Source organism: Eublepharis macularius, chromosome 4 (assembly GCF_028583425.1).
Source record: "Eublepharis macularius isolate TG4126 chromosome 4, MPM_Emac_v1.0, whole genome shotgun sequence".
Lineage (NCBI taxonomy): Eukaryota > Metazoa > Chordata > Lepidosauria > Squamata > Eublepharidae > Eublepharis > Eublepharis macularius.
The window spans coordinates 155439429-155453636 of NC_072793.1; the positions used below are offsets into that span (position 1 = coordinate 155439429).

General features: G+C 46.9%; 1 protein-coding gene across 1 annotated transcript in view; it reads right to left on the minus strand.

Moving 5' to 3' along the window:
• The window catches only part of LOC129328976 (L-amino-acid oxidase-like), a 31360-nt gene extending 21674 nt beyond the window's left edge, over positions 1–9686 (minus strand). The window contains exon 1 of the mRNA XM_054978331.1: positions 9675–9686. The gene's annotated coding sequence lies outside the window, so the exon portion shown is untranslated. The remainder of the gene's footprint in view (positions 1–9674) is intronic.
• Positions 9687–14208: the final 4522 nt, after the last annotated feature.

Genomic DNA, 14208 nt, shown 5'->3' on the forward strand with positions numbered 1-14208 from the left:
GAAGCACTTCCAGGCAACGGAGGATCCCCGAGCAGCCCTGTGCCTGCATTGTAGGCAGCGCGTCAGCCGTGGCAAAGATGTGTGGCATCTCTCCACGTCTGGGATGAGGTACCATATGAAGAGGCACCACCAGGCGGTGCTTCTTCGGGAGGAGGGTTCGAGTGGCGCCGCACGGCCGCCAGCTAGCCAGAAGGAGGCAGGCTCCTCTGGTGCTCTCCCCCCAAGGGTACCTGCAGGAAAGGGACGCCAAGCCTCTCTCCCGGAGATGCTTGGTATGCAGGGCGCTAGTGTGCCCAGAGAGGGGATCCGGAGGGCGAGCAGGCGCATCACGCGCCACATCGTCAACATGATAGCAGTGGATGGGCAACCGTATTCCGTAGTTGAAGACTTCGGCTTCTCAGGGCTGCTCCAAGATTGCTTTCCCTGGTACGCCGTCCCTGCTCGCACGTCGTTGAGCAGATCGGTGGTGCCCTCGTTTTACAGGGCTGCCAGGGATCATGTGAAGGCACAGCTGTCCCGGGTTGCCGGGAGAACTGTGCACTTCACATCGGACATCTGGACCTGCCCAAGTGTGCAGCAAGCGTACCTCTCGCTTACTGCTCACTGGTGGGAACCCGAGTCGGTTCTGGGTGGGGGCCGGGGGGAGGTGCCTAGCACAGCTAGACAGGGAAGGATGCGAGACCGCCAGGCCGGCTACTGCAAGGCCTTGCTTCACGCCGAGGTGCTCGACGTGTCCCACACGGCGGAGAACATCGCTGCCACCTTAAGGAGACAGTTGGACGAGTGGATAGGCCAGGGACCCGCCACCGTGGGATGCATGGTGACGGACGGTGGCAAGAACATGAGGGCAGCGGCGCATCTAGTGAGCCGAGAGAGCGTCTACTGTGCCGCTCACAAGCTTCACCTAGTGGTGAGAGATGCGCTGGGGTTGGGCTCCTCGAAGGAACCCGTGGATACCCGGACCCGTGAACTCCAGTTACTTGTCCAGAAATGTCGGAGGCTCACGGGTCACTTCTCGCGCAGCGTGAAGGCCACGCACGAACTGCGCCAGACACAGGTCAGGACAGGTGTGCCAGAGCACGCTCTGATCACTGACGTCAGCACTCGCTGGAACTCCACCTGCGCCATGCTTGAGCGCTTGGTGGAGCAGCAGGCCGCACTCCACGCGTGGCTCTCCGAGCACCGCGGTGCGAGTCAGGTGGGTGAGTTCAACCGGGAGGATTGGCTCACCATCACCCAGACAGTGGAGGTCCTGAAGCCCTTCAAGGACTTCACTGTGGCGGTCTCGTCAGACACGGCGACCCTCGGTCTGGTCATTCCCCTGGTGCACACGCTCCAGAGGAATCTGGCCACCCTTGCAGACCGGGTCGCGCCCCGTGCTGACCTTGTTCCAGCGGTGCGCGCATTAGTGAGAAGGCTGCAGCAGGGCATAGCTGCCAGGCTAACTCCTCTCACTAAGGAAGAGTCATACATGTTGGCGACCATGTGTGACCCGCGCATAAAGGGCACTTTCGCCGAGCGGGACGGGAACCTCACCCAAGCCAGAGACGGGCTCTGCTCTTGGGTGAGGCGCAGGCAGGCCAAGAGGGGACGCCTGTCGACAGGGGGGACGCAAGAGGGGCCCTGCCGTGCGGGTCCCTCTGACGCCCCCTCTGCGCAGGCCCCCCCCGAGGCCACCACCAGAGTGCCGATGGAGATGGAGATGCTCCGGTGGGCCCTCGTCCCCTCTGGGGTCGTGAGGACCGTGAGAGAGGATCCGGCGGAGGCGATGGTCAGGGACTACCTCGCGGAGCCCTGCGAGTCGCTCTCCACCGATCCGCTCAGCTACTGGGCCAGGAAGGAGTCGGTCTGGCCGGACCTCTCCCTCGAGGCGCAGCGGCTGCTCTCATGCCCTCCGACGAGCGTGGAGAGCGAGCGCGTCTTTTCACATGCGGGCGACATTGTCGGCCCACATCGCACTCGCCTTCTCCCATGGAGAGTCGAGCAGTTGACCTTCCTGAAGGTCAACTCTCGCCTCTTCGATTTCTCAGGACTGGACTTCCAGAGTGACTGAGGTGAGCCCAACTTGTGGCCTGCATCCTCTATGAGTCCAATCCTTTGGAATCGCGCTCTCCCCTGTATAAAACCCTGTATATACAGTTAAAACCGGCCAGTAGAGGGAGGGTGGTTAGGAACCAGTGGCAAAGGGAAAACACCCAGCAATTTGAAAGCCCCCCCCCCAGGGTATTCAAAACATCTCCCATCACTGAGACATACCCTGTGGGACCAAATTTATTATGAGAAATAATGCCCCAGAAACATGGATTGCTACTGGAGGGAGAAACAGGTTAGATAGGGATTGCTTAGGTGTTTTTATCAGATGAACTCCTTGTAAAAAAAAATTGTAGAAGAATTGTTGTACTGTTTTTTGAAAGTTGATGTTCCGTTCATGTAAAAAAAAGGAAAAAAAACCAAAAAAAAATGTTGTGATTATGTTTTTTAAAAGTTGATTGAATGTTCATGAAAAAAAAAAAACCCAAAAAAATGTTGTGATTATGTTTTTTAAAAGTTGATGTTCTGTTCATGTAAAAAAAAGGAAAAAAAACCAAAAAAAAATGTTGTGATTATGTTTTTTAAAAGTTGATTGAATGTTCATGTTTAAAAAAAAAAAAATTTGATGTTAATGTTGGGTTTGCATGGTTGGGGGATGCGGGTAGAGTGGTGGATGGGCACCGGCCAATGATGATCTCTCACAGATGTTCCCAGGTAAATTCTGAGGCTGGTGTGGGGGTGGGGGGAGACCTCTGCAGAACTGCTCCAGAAATACCATTGTCCAGTGCCTTGGAAGTGCCCAGTTCAGCTTTGTGTGTCTGAACTGAAAGCACAGCCACAGGAAATGACATAGGTTCTGCTGGACCCTGTTGCAGTGGTTCCCCCACCCATTTAGTCATGTTATGGAGGGAGAGTTGTATTAGGCTGGTAGTTATGATCATCTTCTGTTTCCATGCCCTGTTGTGCCCGCTCACTATGTAACCTGCTGTAATGTTCAAAACTTTACTGTTTGTCCATTTCAAAAGAAAAATTGTGTTTAAGATTCTCTGATGTGTAGTTAATTGTGTTGTGTTGTGCTATGAGGGACAATAAGTGTAATATGTTGTGATTTGTTGACCACTTGTAATTTGAAAATGAGAAAATAAAGGTTTTTTAAACTTAATGATTGTGTGTCTGTGTTCCCTTCTTTGATGGGAGGTTGGTTCCCAGCATAGGGAACAATGGGGCAGGCTGGCCAGCCTGTTCCTGGGGTACTGGGTGTGGGGCAGCTGAGGGTGGTTTTGGTTCTGAGAGGGGCTGAGTGGAGGATTTGGGTCTGTGTGTGGCAGCTGGGGTGGGGGAACTGGGTTTGTGTGGGGCTGTAAGGAGTGGACTATGGGGGATGAGAGCACTGGTTGTCCCTTGTGCCCAAGTAGGCCCCCGCTACTGTCCTGGTGTGGGCTTCCATGCCTCTATCAGTTGCTGGCCCTCCTTTGCCATCTTTTTCTGAAATTTTCCTAGGGCTGCCAAACTCCTGGTTGGGCTTGAGTTCAGGTTAGAGAGAGTAGTTCCCTACAGAGAAACTGGCTGCTTCCAAGGGCAATCTCTTTAGAGGGCAAATGCGGACCATGGATTCTGGGGGAGATCCCTACTCAGATTTTCCTTTCCACAAGTCCCACCCCCAAATTGCCAGTAACTTCCAAGGCCAGAGTTTGCCACCCCAGAGAGATCCCGTTCCCACCCTCTTAGCCTTGGCATGAAAGTTGTAGCCCCCATGGAACGCTTCCAGGTTCCTGATTCCAAGCCCAATGACACCAATGTAAGACAATCCAGACCTCCATCAAAAATGGATTTTAAGTAGCAGTGGGATTGGGCTGCATTTCAGTCATTCACATATCTGGTTGTGTTCCCAAACATTTAGCTTATGTTTTTTTAAATCAGCGTATGGCACTTAAGGACACTTTTAAATGGTTCTAAAAACATTTTTTTATTATGAAGTATTTAATGTGGCATTGATCAAGGGCAGGCCTTTTGGCCAAATGAGCAGTATCAGTACAGTAAAATTTAGACAAAGCTCATAGGAGGAAAAAGCATTCACACTGTGAAGTGGGAAGAAAGTTTCAATTTACATGTACCATGGACTCCGAAAAAGACATGTAAGTGGCATCCAGACCAAATCAGGCCTGCTTTCTCCCTTGAAGATATCAATTGATGATAGTGCTTATGTCACATCATGAGAAGACAAGGTTCACTAGAAAAGACAATAATGCTAAGAAAAATTGAAGGCAGTAGGGAAAAGAAGAATACCCTAGATGTGGTAGATTGACTTCGGTTTGCAATACATGGACAAGGTTTTTGGGATACTGTGGAGCTCAATATAATTCTAAAGTACACCACAAGTGATTTGAATGCATAAAACATACAGACACATACACATAAAATGTATATACCCCCTCCCCACCAAATTAAAGGTTTATCTTATGCCCCGGTTTTCTCCCCCATGGGAACCTAGAGTGGTTTACACATTGCTGTTCTCCCTTGATTTGTTTCACCCTCATCACAACCAGGCTAACAATAGACAGCTGCTCCATGCCTCACATTGGAGTGACTCCACCGATGGCCTTCTTAGTTGTTGGAGGGGGTGGAGGGGGGGGAGGAAGGAAACAACGCACTCCTGCCCACTCTATCTGGGGCCTAGGTGACCAAATTGCTTGGCCTTGGCAAGGAGCCAGTGGTGGGGCGGCACTGGTTCTGGGGCCCCGTCCAGAACATTTGTCCAGGGCCCCAAAATCACGTAGACTGCCTCTGGAAAACACAACACAATTGTTTACTTAGGCTGAGCCAAGAACATCCATCAAGCCTACAAGGCACAGAATCAGAGTCTGCCAGATTCTAGACCAACTCTCTAGCCATTGCACTACAGTGGATATCTAAAAATTGTTCATACCCCCACCAGCAACTTGAACATTTTTCTCCAAAAGGCACAACTTGGCTGGGTCTCAAAAAGGACTATGATGCATGGGCCTGTCAATGCATACTGGTACTAAGGCTCTGGCCGGGGGGAGGGGGGCATTGTGCCAATGCCACCCTGGCTTTGGAAGGGGACAGTAAAATAGAAGAAATAATCTAGCTTCAGTGCCTCCCCCCCTTCTCTGTCTCTCTCTCTCTCTATAATGTGAGTGAAAACATTACTATACCATCACTGAAGCCTACAGGATACTTAGGGTCTGTTCACACACGCATGATCATTTAATGGCAATGCTCTGGCATGATGATGTCTGTTCTAGGAGGTGATGTGATCATCACACAAGGCTGGGGAGCACGCACAATTCACAGCAGGCAGATTTGGGCCACAAGGGATCCTGCTTTGGCCTGTAGGGCCCAAATCAGCCCACTGCAAAGCACAGGCATACTCTCAGGGCAGCCAGATGACATCAGTGACATCACGGCAGCAGCCCCTGGAGCGTACCTTGAAGGCTCATTCACTGACTTTCCCCCTTCGGGGTGATAGGTGAGAGTGGGGGATCCCCCACCAAGGGGAAACGGATCCCTAATTGTGTCTGAGGTTGTGGAAATCAAATGGGTCATTACCTCCATATTGCTTCTGTCTTTGAGGGACTTACATGCACATTATATTTAACTCCAGATTTCTTGATTGTCAAGGAATGCATGTGGTGGGGGGTGGGGGGAAGGGTGGGAGAAGGGCACCTGAGGGTGAGGGTGGCATTTGGCATGCAAAATGCCACCCCTGGCAAGACAAGCCTCTCCCAGCTGTCAGTGGTAGAGATGAGAGCAGAGCACCCACTTGGGGAGGCCATGAAATGGCCCCCCCAAGTGGGAGCAGGCTGAGCCTTGGTGGGGGGATGGGAGGAAGGGTGGGAGAAGGGCCCCAGAGGGTTGGGGGGGGGATTTTGTTGCTGTGGTTCCCCCCCATTAAGTCATGTTATGGAGGGAGAGTTGTATTAGGCTGGTAGTTATTATGATCATCTTCTGTTTCCATGCCCTGTTGTGCCCGCTCACTATGTGACCTGTTGTAATGTTCAAAACTTTACTGTTTGTCCATTTCAAAAAAAAAATTGTGTTTAAGATTCTCTGATGTGTAGTTAATTGTGTTGTGTTGTGCTATGAGGGACAATAAGTGTAATATGTTGTGATTTGTTGACCACTTGTAATTTGAAAATGAGAAAATAAAGGTTTTTTAAACTTAATGATTGTGTGTCTGTGTTCCCTTCTTTGATGGGAGGTTGGTTCCCAGCATAGGGAACAATGGGGCAGGCTGGCCAGCCTTCTCTGCGGGTGGTGGGGGGGTCAGGGGGGTGGTTGTCTGTGTGCCAGGGCAGGTGCTCTTTCCCAGGGACGATTTGGCACTGCCACCATTGTGGCACCCCTTGTCTGTGCAGAACTGCCCTGGGAAAGAGAGTTTAGGGGTTCCCAAAAGGGGAGGGCAGGCCAGCCTGTTCCTGGGGTTATGGTGGGTGTGGGGCAGGTGGGGGTGGATTTGGGTCTGTGAGGGGCTACTGGGGGGATTTGGGTCTGTGTGTGGCAGCTGGGGTGGGGGAACTGGGTTTGTGTGGGGCTGTGAGGGGTGGACTTTAGGGGCTGAGAGCACCTACTTGGGGAGGCCATGAAATGGCCCCCCCAAGTGGGAGCAGGCTGAGCCTTGGTGGGGGGTGGGAGGAGGGGTGGGAGAAGGGCCCCAGAGGGTTGGGGGGCATTTTGCATGCAAAATGCCACCCCTGGCAACACAAGCCTCCCCCAGCTGTCAGTGGTAGAGATTAGAGCACCTACTTGGGGAGGCCATGAAATGGCCCCCCCAAGTGGGAGCAGGCTGAGCCTTGGTGGGGGGTGGGAGGAGGGGTGGTAGAAGGGCCCCTGAGGGCTGGGGGGCATTTTGCATGCAAAATGCCACCCCTGGCAAAGGAAGCCTGCCTCTTCATTTTTTCCCCATAGGAAATAATGAAGAGAGATCAGCAGCAGCATGCTAACAATATGCTGCTCCTTTGCTTTCTTATGGGGAGGATGGGGGGACCTGCTTTGGGGGGCCATAACATGGCCCCCCAAAGTCCAATCTGTCTGAAACTTGGGTAGTTGTTAGAGAAGGGTTAGAAGAAGGTCCCCACCAATTTTGGGCTTATTTGGTGGGAAAATGCCTCCTCCAGGCGTCCTGAAAGACGGAGGCATTTTCCCAGCAAAAAAACCCGAAAGAATCCCGAAAGAATGCCGAAATAATGCCGAATCCCGAATCCCGAAAGAGATTCTTGTTTCGGCTTTCGGCTAATGACGGTAGAGAATCTTGTTTCGGGTAATCCCGAAACAAGAAAGCCGAAAGTTTTTTCCTTGCACACCCCTACTCTATACTCGACAATAGCCCTGCAGAGAAGATTAGCACATCAAGCACCAATCCATATGCAAAAGAACCTCCTCAGGATACAGTGAAGCCTCCCTCCATTAGCATTCCACATCCTGGGAAACTCTTACAGGATGACTCAGCTCAACGCCACCCTTCCTGAGTAGATACAAATGACCTGCCAACATCTTTTCCACACTGTGACACTGAGAGATCTGTTTTTTGGTGCTACACCTTTGAAGATGCCAGCCACAGCTGCTGGCGAAACGTCAGGAACTACAATGCCAAGACCACGGCAATGCAGCCCGGAAAACCCACAACAACCATCATAAAAACAAACTTTGGGTTGACCAACCTGAGTCAACCATTTTGGTTCTTCTGATTCTCAAGGTAATTTAAATTCCCTAGGAATATTTTTACTCTTTTCAAACAATTTTTTACTATTTGCCCAGTCATCAGCAAGTGGGTAGAAATCTTATTTATAAATTGTTTTTTAAGTGTTTTTGATCAAAGGATCCATTTGACCAAACGTAATCCCTTCTCAAAAAGAATGAAATGTGTTCAAAGTAAATCTCCCCCTGCAGTTAAAGCAAAATAGTTGACTTCGTAAATCCACTTCCTGCCTGTCTGTTATTTTTCTTAACATTATGGCAACAGTGAACTGTATCCGCACTTCTTTTGTCTACTATGGGAGCAATCTTAAGTAGATCTACTCCGACTTCTATTCAAGTTACTCACAGTGAGGCTTATTCACAGGAAAGTGTTCTTAAGATTGCACTGTGTGTAAGATATCATCAGTTTCTCCAACAAGATGAAGGCACACATGAAAAGGTGAAGAGAAAAGCAACCATGTCGATTAAGAGGATGACAAGAGGATGATGAAGAACAGGAGTGTGCATTTCAGAATTACTGAGCTGAAAATATACACGAAAATTGCTGTTTCAAGTCATTACTGTGATTTTCCAGAATGGTTACACAAATCTGGGATTCTCATGCATTATGAAACACACATACACACAATCCATGTAGGGTTTTCCCCCCTTCATTTTGGGGGTATATCAGCAGTAGCTGGTGTCTTGTTTTTCTTTGATCCTCCAAATTTTCCAAGCAGTGGCTCAGGGAAGGCGGCTCCTGGCTGGCACAAGCCAGGCACAGGACCCAGCAGACCTGCAGTTCTGGCTCACTCCTTCTAAATATTTTCCTCCTTTGTGAGGATGGAGCCGTTTTTTCTTTACAAGTATGATGGCTGAAGCACCATGTTCAGTGGCCCATAGAATTAGACACCTTGCTCCCCTTGAAACTTGGGGGTTCTTTAGTGGACAAGCAAAACTAGCTCCACTGCAATTTTGTTGTCATTTGGTTGAAAAACAGCCATTCAAGCCTCCCCAAAATAGGTCCCTCATAGGGAATAATGGCAGAGCTGCAGTTTTCCTTCCTTCCTTCCTTCCTTAATATGTTAAAAGAAACAAACAACAGACTACAACAAGGAAGGCTAGCAAACACAAGAGTTTTCAGCATAAAGACAAAAAAAAATGTCAGTCAGTCACTGTAAGACTAGCAAAATGAAATGAATGCCAGCACTATCCTGCAAGAATTGGTAGAGAGAGATGAGCCTGCACTGAGAGCACCTCCTTCAGGGATCTGTAAAATCAAACCCTTTTTTCAATCTGCTTGAAATTTAGGTCTTTAGAATAGAGTGAGGACTATCTCCTGTGCAAATTTTGTGTCATCTTTATAAACTGCTGTCCCAGACCTTAAGTTTCATTCCCCATTGAAAACAATGGTCCTCAAACTTCAGAACCCCTGAAACCACACAGATTTGAATCCCAAACCAGAAATGTCCCTCCTGAAAATCAGCAATCATGGCAAAGGCTTCCCTCCCAAATCTCAGATCCCTCCCAAACTTCATCCCTAATGAAGAAGAACATTGTGATTGTAGAGCCATAGGAAGCCCAACAGAAGACCCAGTCCGGTTCCCCCAACTGGACATCAAACTTCTTAAGCTTCATTATCAGTAGGTATGCAATATATCTTTGTAACTTTCCGTGAAAAGTTACAATATGCCTAAAGACCTTATACCATTGCCTCTGTTTTTTTTTAAATGTCTAGGAAGGTAACAACAGTAGTAGTAGTAGTAGTAGTAGTAGTAGTAGTAGTAGTAGTAGTAGTAGTAGTAGTAATCATCATCATCAGCAGCAGCAGCAGCAATAAGAGCATTAGTGTAAATTAAATTGCTAAAGATCATCTTAATGATCGGGGTGTCTCAAAGAGTAGCAACCTTCTGAAATGATTCCTTTAAGAAAGATAGATCACTTACTGGTCCAGTCCATGGCAGGATAGGAAAGTTAAGGACACAGGTAAGCTCTCATTTTATAGACAGAATGTGGCTGGCTGTGAGCCAATATAGATTAAGAATGAGGCACTCTCAGCTGCAACTTTTCCAGTAAACAACCTCTTATAATGCAATGATCACATATGCAATGATCATATACACCTACCTGGAGATCACATCAAGTGTGCTACAATACAACTGAAAAAGCATTGTAGTGTACAACATAGTGGCATCTCAATCATTTGTCTTCCAGTAAGATCCTTTCTCCCCTTAACACTAGATAAAGCAGAATCAAAGCTAGAATGCTTCCAAATGATGTCAAACTGTTCATGTTTCTCAGAAACAGAATATTATAAATAGTTTACAACAGAATATGAAATATGAAAAGGAAATGAGTTCATGTTCAGCATAGACACTCCTTTCTGCTGATGAATGCTGGGATGTTTTTTCTAAGGGGACTATAGTGATCACTGCTTAACTTGTTCTTCAACAAATTTCTTGCAACATTTGAGGTATATGACGGCATGGCAGTTGATGAATGGTGGATGTCAATAGGGTTGCTACAGGATCTAATTCAAGCACTGTAGAGTCAGACCTTTCCAGAAGTGTTTCTTTTCCCTCTGTAGAATGGCCATTCGATACTGATTAGTGGTGCCAGAGCACTTTTGGGAGTCTAAGGATAAGGCTGTCCATCTATTAAATTATAAATTATCCATCATTTTCCTTAGCAGCCAATACCAGAACAAATCCAAAGAGTCATGTAGCACCTTAAAAACTTGTTAATACATTGCAGCATAAACTTTTGAAAATCAGAGCTAATTTCATTCAGATACATGACAACCCACACAGATTTTCAGGAAAGTCAAGATCTTGTTCTGTTTAATGCATGAAAATGACTGACATACTCATTGGAAATTTTTTCTAGGCTTAAAAACCTTTTCCTTTAAGAGAATAAAGGCATTTACAAGCTCACCCATGTTCCACAATTCACAGATGTTGTAAATTAAGCTATAGCCCAACTTTCCACACCTAGTATGCAACAAACATATTGTATGGTCTCTCATGTTATGCTCACTTACAACTTAGGCTCCATATATGTGGCAACCTCAGAGGAATAGCGCTGCCCACACGTCAGGCAAAGTGCAAAATGAACTGGGGGGGGGGGGAGGTGAGGGACATTTCGACAAGAGGCCTTCTGAGTAGCTTTCACAAACATCTTCAGAACATGTGACTGACTACAAACAAAACAGAATCACCGCTCACTTATTCAAATACGGTTTAGTGGTTGGAGTGCTGTATTAAGATCTGGGAGATGTAGGTCTGAATTTCCACTCTACCACAGAGGCCTGATGGTACACCCTGGGCCAGCCACACTATATCAGCCAAAATTACCTCAGAGAGTTGTTGAGAGGGTAAAATGGCAGAGAAGAGAATGATGTAAGAAAAAGGCAGAGTATAAACGAAGAAAATAATTAGAAAATAAGAAGTTTTACCTATATGGGTTAAAGAGATGGGGATTTGGAATAAGTAGTTGTCAGAATCAACTGTCTTAATATTCATCTCCAAAGGCAAAAACAAACAAACACATAAATAAATAAATAGAAGTATAACATATAAAACCAGTAGTTATGGGCTTAGAAGTATATAAATTTGCTTGGGAGAGCACCATAAGATTGGATTATTTTTAATCCAATGCAATTGCCAGCAAAGATTTTGGAAGCTTTTTTAAAAAAACAATTCACTGAGCTGATCTGCCGTCCACCACTGTGGCACCTTTGTGCTGGCCAGGCAACACAGGGTTTGGCAACACTGGCAAGCTGTGGAAAGGGGAGGAAGGTAAAGAGGGGAATGCCTTAGACTAGTGCAACCAGTCTTTCTTTGAGTGCTCCTGCTTTCAGAGATAGCGATAATGGGAAGGTGGTGGTTTTTCACCACCTTCTTTGAGTGGCACCTATGCTAATCGCTTTGAGCTCCAGGTGGAAACTCTGTTATTTACCTAGGCATTTTGTGGTAAATAAAATGCCTTGCTCTCAACTTGTATCTCATGCATGCAACCACAGTAGTATGAATCCAATACGGGGTTCATGTGTAAACAAGGAATCTGGTTAAGGTCAGTTCAGCTGGCAATTGTGTTTGTGGCAAAGTTCTCAATATCCCTGAAAATGATACTGTCTTACCTTCACCTCCAATACTTCCTACATAGCCATAAAAGGATTCAAGCTAATAATGCAGCCAGTCATAACTATAAATCCCAGACAGAGCCCTCATGTCTCAGTTGGATACCCGCCAGAGTCTTCTACTTTAGCTACTGATGTAAGGACAATGTACCCTACTAAGTAAGCAATGGAGGGGATGTCATGACTTGAAGCTTAATTACTGTAAATGTGCCTTGTGTTACATTTGTCTCGTCATGTGTAATGATGTAAATGTCTTACATCATGGCGGTGCCTGTGGTTTATGGTGATTTTGCAGTAGCCTGATTTGTGTGGTGGTGCCTGGACTTTTTATGCAATATGGATCAATATGGATATAATATTTATTGTATTTTAACAGTATATCTTGTTGGAAGCCACCCTAAGTTCACTTGCAGGAAGGTCGGGGTATAAGTCGAATAAGATAACTAAATAAATAAATATTATTCCCCTTCCACCTACCTACACACCCCACTACAATATGTGGTTATTGTGGCTTAACCATCTTTCCTCTCTCAACAGGTACTGCAGCATGCAGAAGGAAGGCCTTGTGGTCCATGAGCTCCTAATCTGCACCAGGCACCCCACTCCAACCATTGCTACTGTTAGCCAGAAGAGAGATGACCCTTTTTTGTCTTGCAGGATCATAGCTGGAACTGCAAGACAGAGCTCCACTGCAACTCCCCTCTGGAGAGCGATGAGGAGTATTGTCTTAGTAACTACACAATCTCTTCGAACAGACAAATGTGACAGTTCAAACATCAGGGGCAATACCAAGGTGTGGGAGACGGAAGGGCACTTCTGTCTCAATCACTTGCTTATGTTTGCTTATGGAGTGCCTCAGCCTAGATGCTACCTTTTATTACTAATGCTTTGTACTGTTGTTGTCTCTTTCTTGGCTCCAGCCATTTAACATGTGAGAGACACATGTACAGAGACATACAGAAACATCAGCAATGATGGGGGACATCTAGCGGCTCTTCTGTGAGGTTGCCAACTGTCTTGTTTTAGCAAAGCTACTGGATTTTTGCAAGCTGGCTCACCCAGACTGCAGAAGGAGCTAGAGGCTACTGTTGGCTAAGGCACAAGAGTTTCCAAGGGACTAATTGTCAAGATCCTGCTCAAGGAAATTAAAGCAGATTTGGGGGTATGAAACAGCAGGGCAATTTAGAATCATCCTGACCTGGGACCATATCTCTATGGCAAGCTATTTCTGCCCTTAGACAATCATACATTGCTGTCCAGAAGGACTTAATCTGTCACTGCCCAGAAGGAGAATACATAAATGTATTTGTTTGGGGAATCTGAGGCAAAGAGTAAGGAATGGAGGAAATGAAAGACCGGGAAAAGGTCAAGAGCATACTCACTGACTGGAACTGGACTAATGTGCTGTTAGGTTGCATGATATATAGGGCTGAGGGTATTCCAGGCTGTGCTGTGTTAGGGTTTGTCTTTAGTCGCCTAGACATAATTCACGGTGCTGTTTAAAAATGTACAGGTCTGGCTTGTGGATTATACCACTTTCTCTAAATGCAGGCAATCCTTAAGCCACCACCGCCAAGGGATGCACATCAGAAGTAGCTTTCATCTGAAGGCATGACCCCCCACCATTGCTACCACTGAGCCACACCGCAGAGGGCAATCTCAACTCCCCTCTGTCTGGAGATCAGGGGGCGGGGCCACCAGCCATGTGACCATTTTCTCCAAGGGCAACCCACTGAGTTCCACCACCTTTTTTCCCAGAAAAAAAGCCCTGGCTGTGAGGTGCAGTGCTTGAACATCAGGCTAGGATCTGAAGGCCCTTTTGGTTCTGTACTCTGCCATGAAAGCTTGCCTGGCAATCTTAGGCCTGTCACTTTCTCTTACTTTAATGTACCTTACATGTCTGTCATGAGGATAAAATGGAGGAGGGGAGAATGGTAGTGTAAGCCATTTTGAGTCCTGATTGGGGAGAAAGCAGGCTATAAATAACTAAATAAATATTTAAATAATTCTCCTTAATCAGATGCTCGGGGAAAGGAGGTTCAATACTGCCTCAAAGGCAAGGAGCTGCAAGGCTAATTTCTGGGCCTTTTTTATTTAAAACGTGTCAGTTGAGGTCACGTAGTGATACTCTGGGTCTGTGAAGAAACTGTGAATATATTTTATTGCTTAAAGAATCTGGGGTGGAGCAATTTCTGAAGAACAGGGATGCTGCAATCTGATTTGCATGAATACCTCTGTGATTGTACCATACTTAGAACTCTCTGTTTACAGCACTACCCAAGGATCCTTGCTTTGGGCCATTTCGAAAGGACTTGGGGTCTGTTTTGAATAAAACCTGTTTT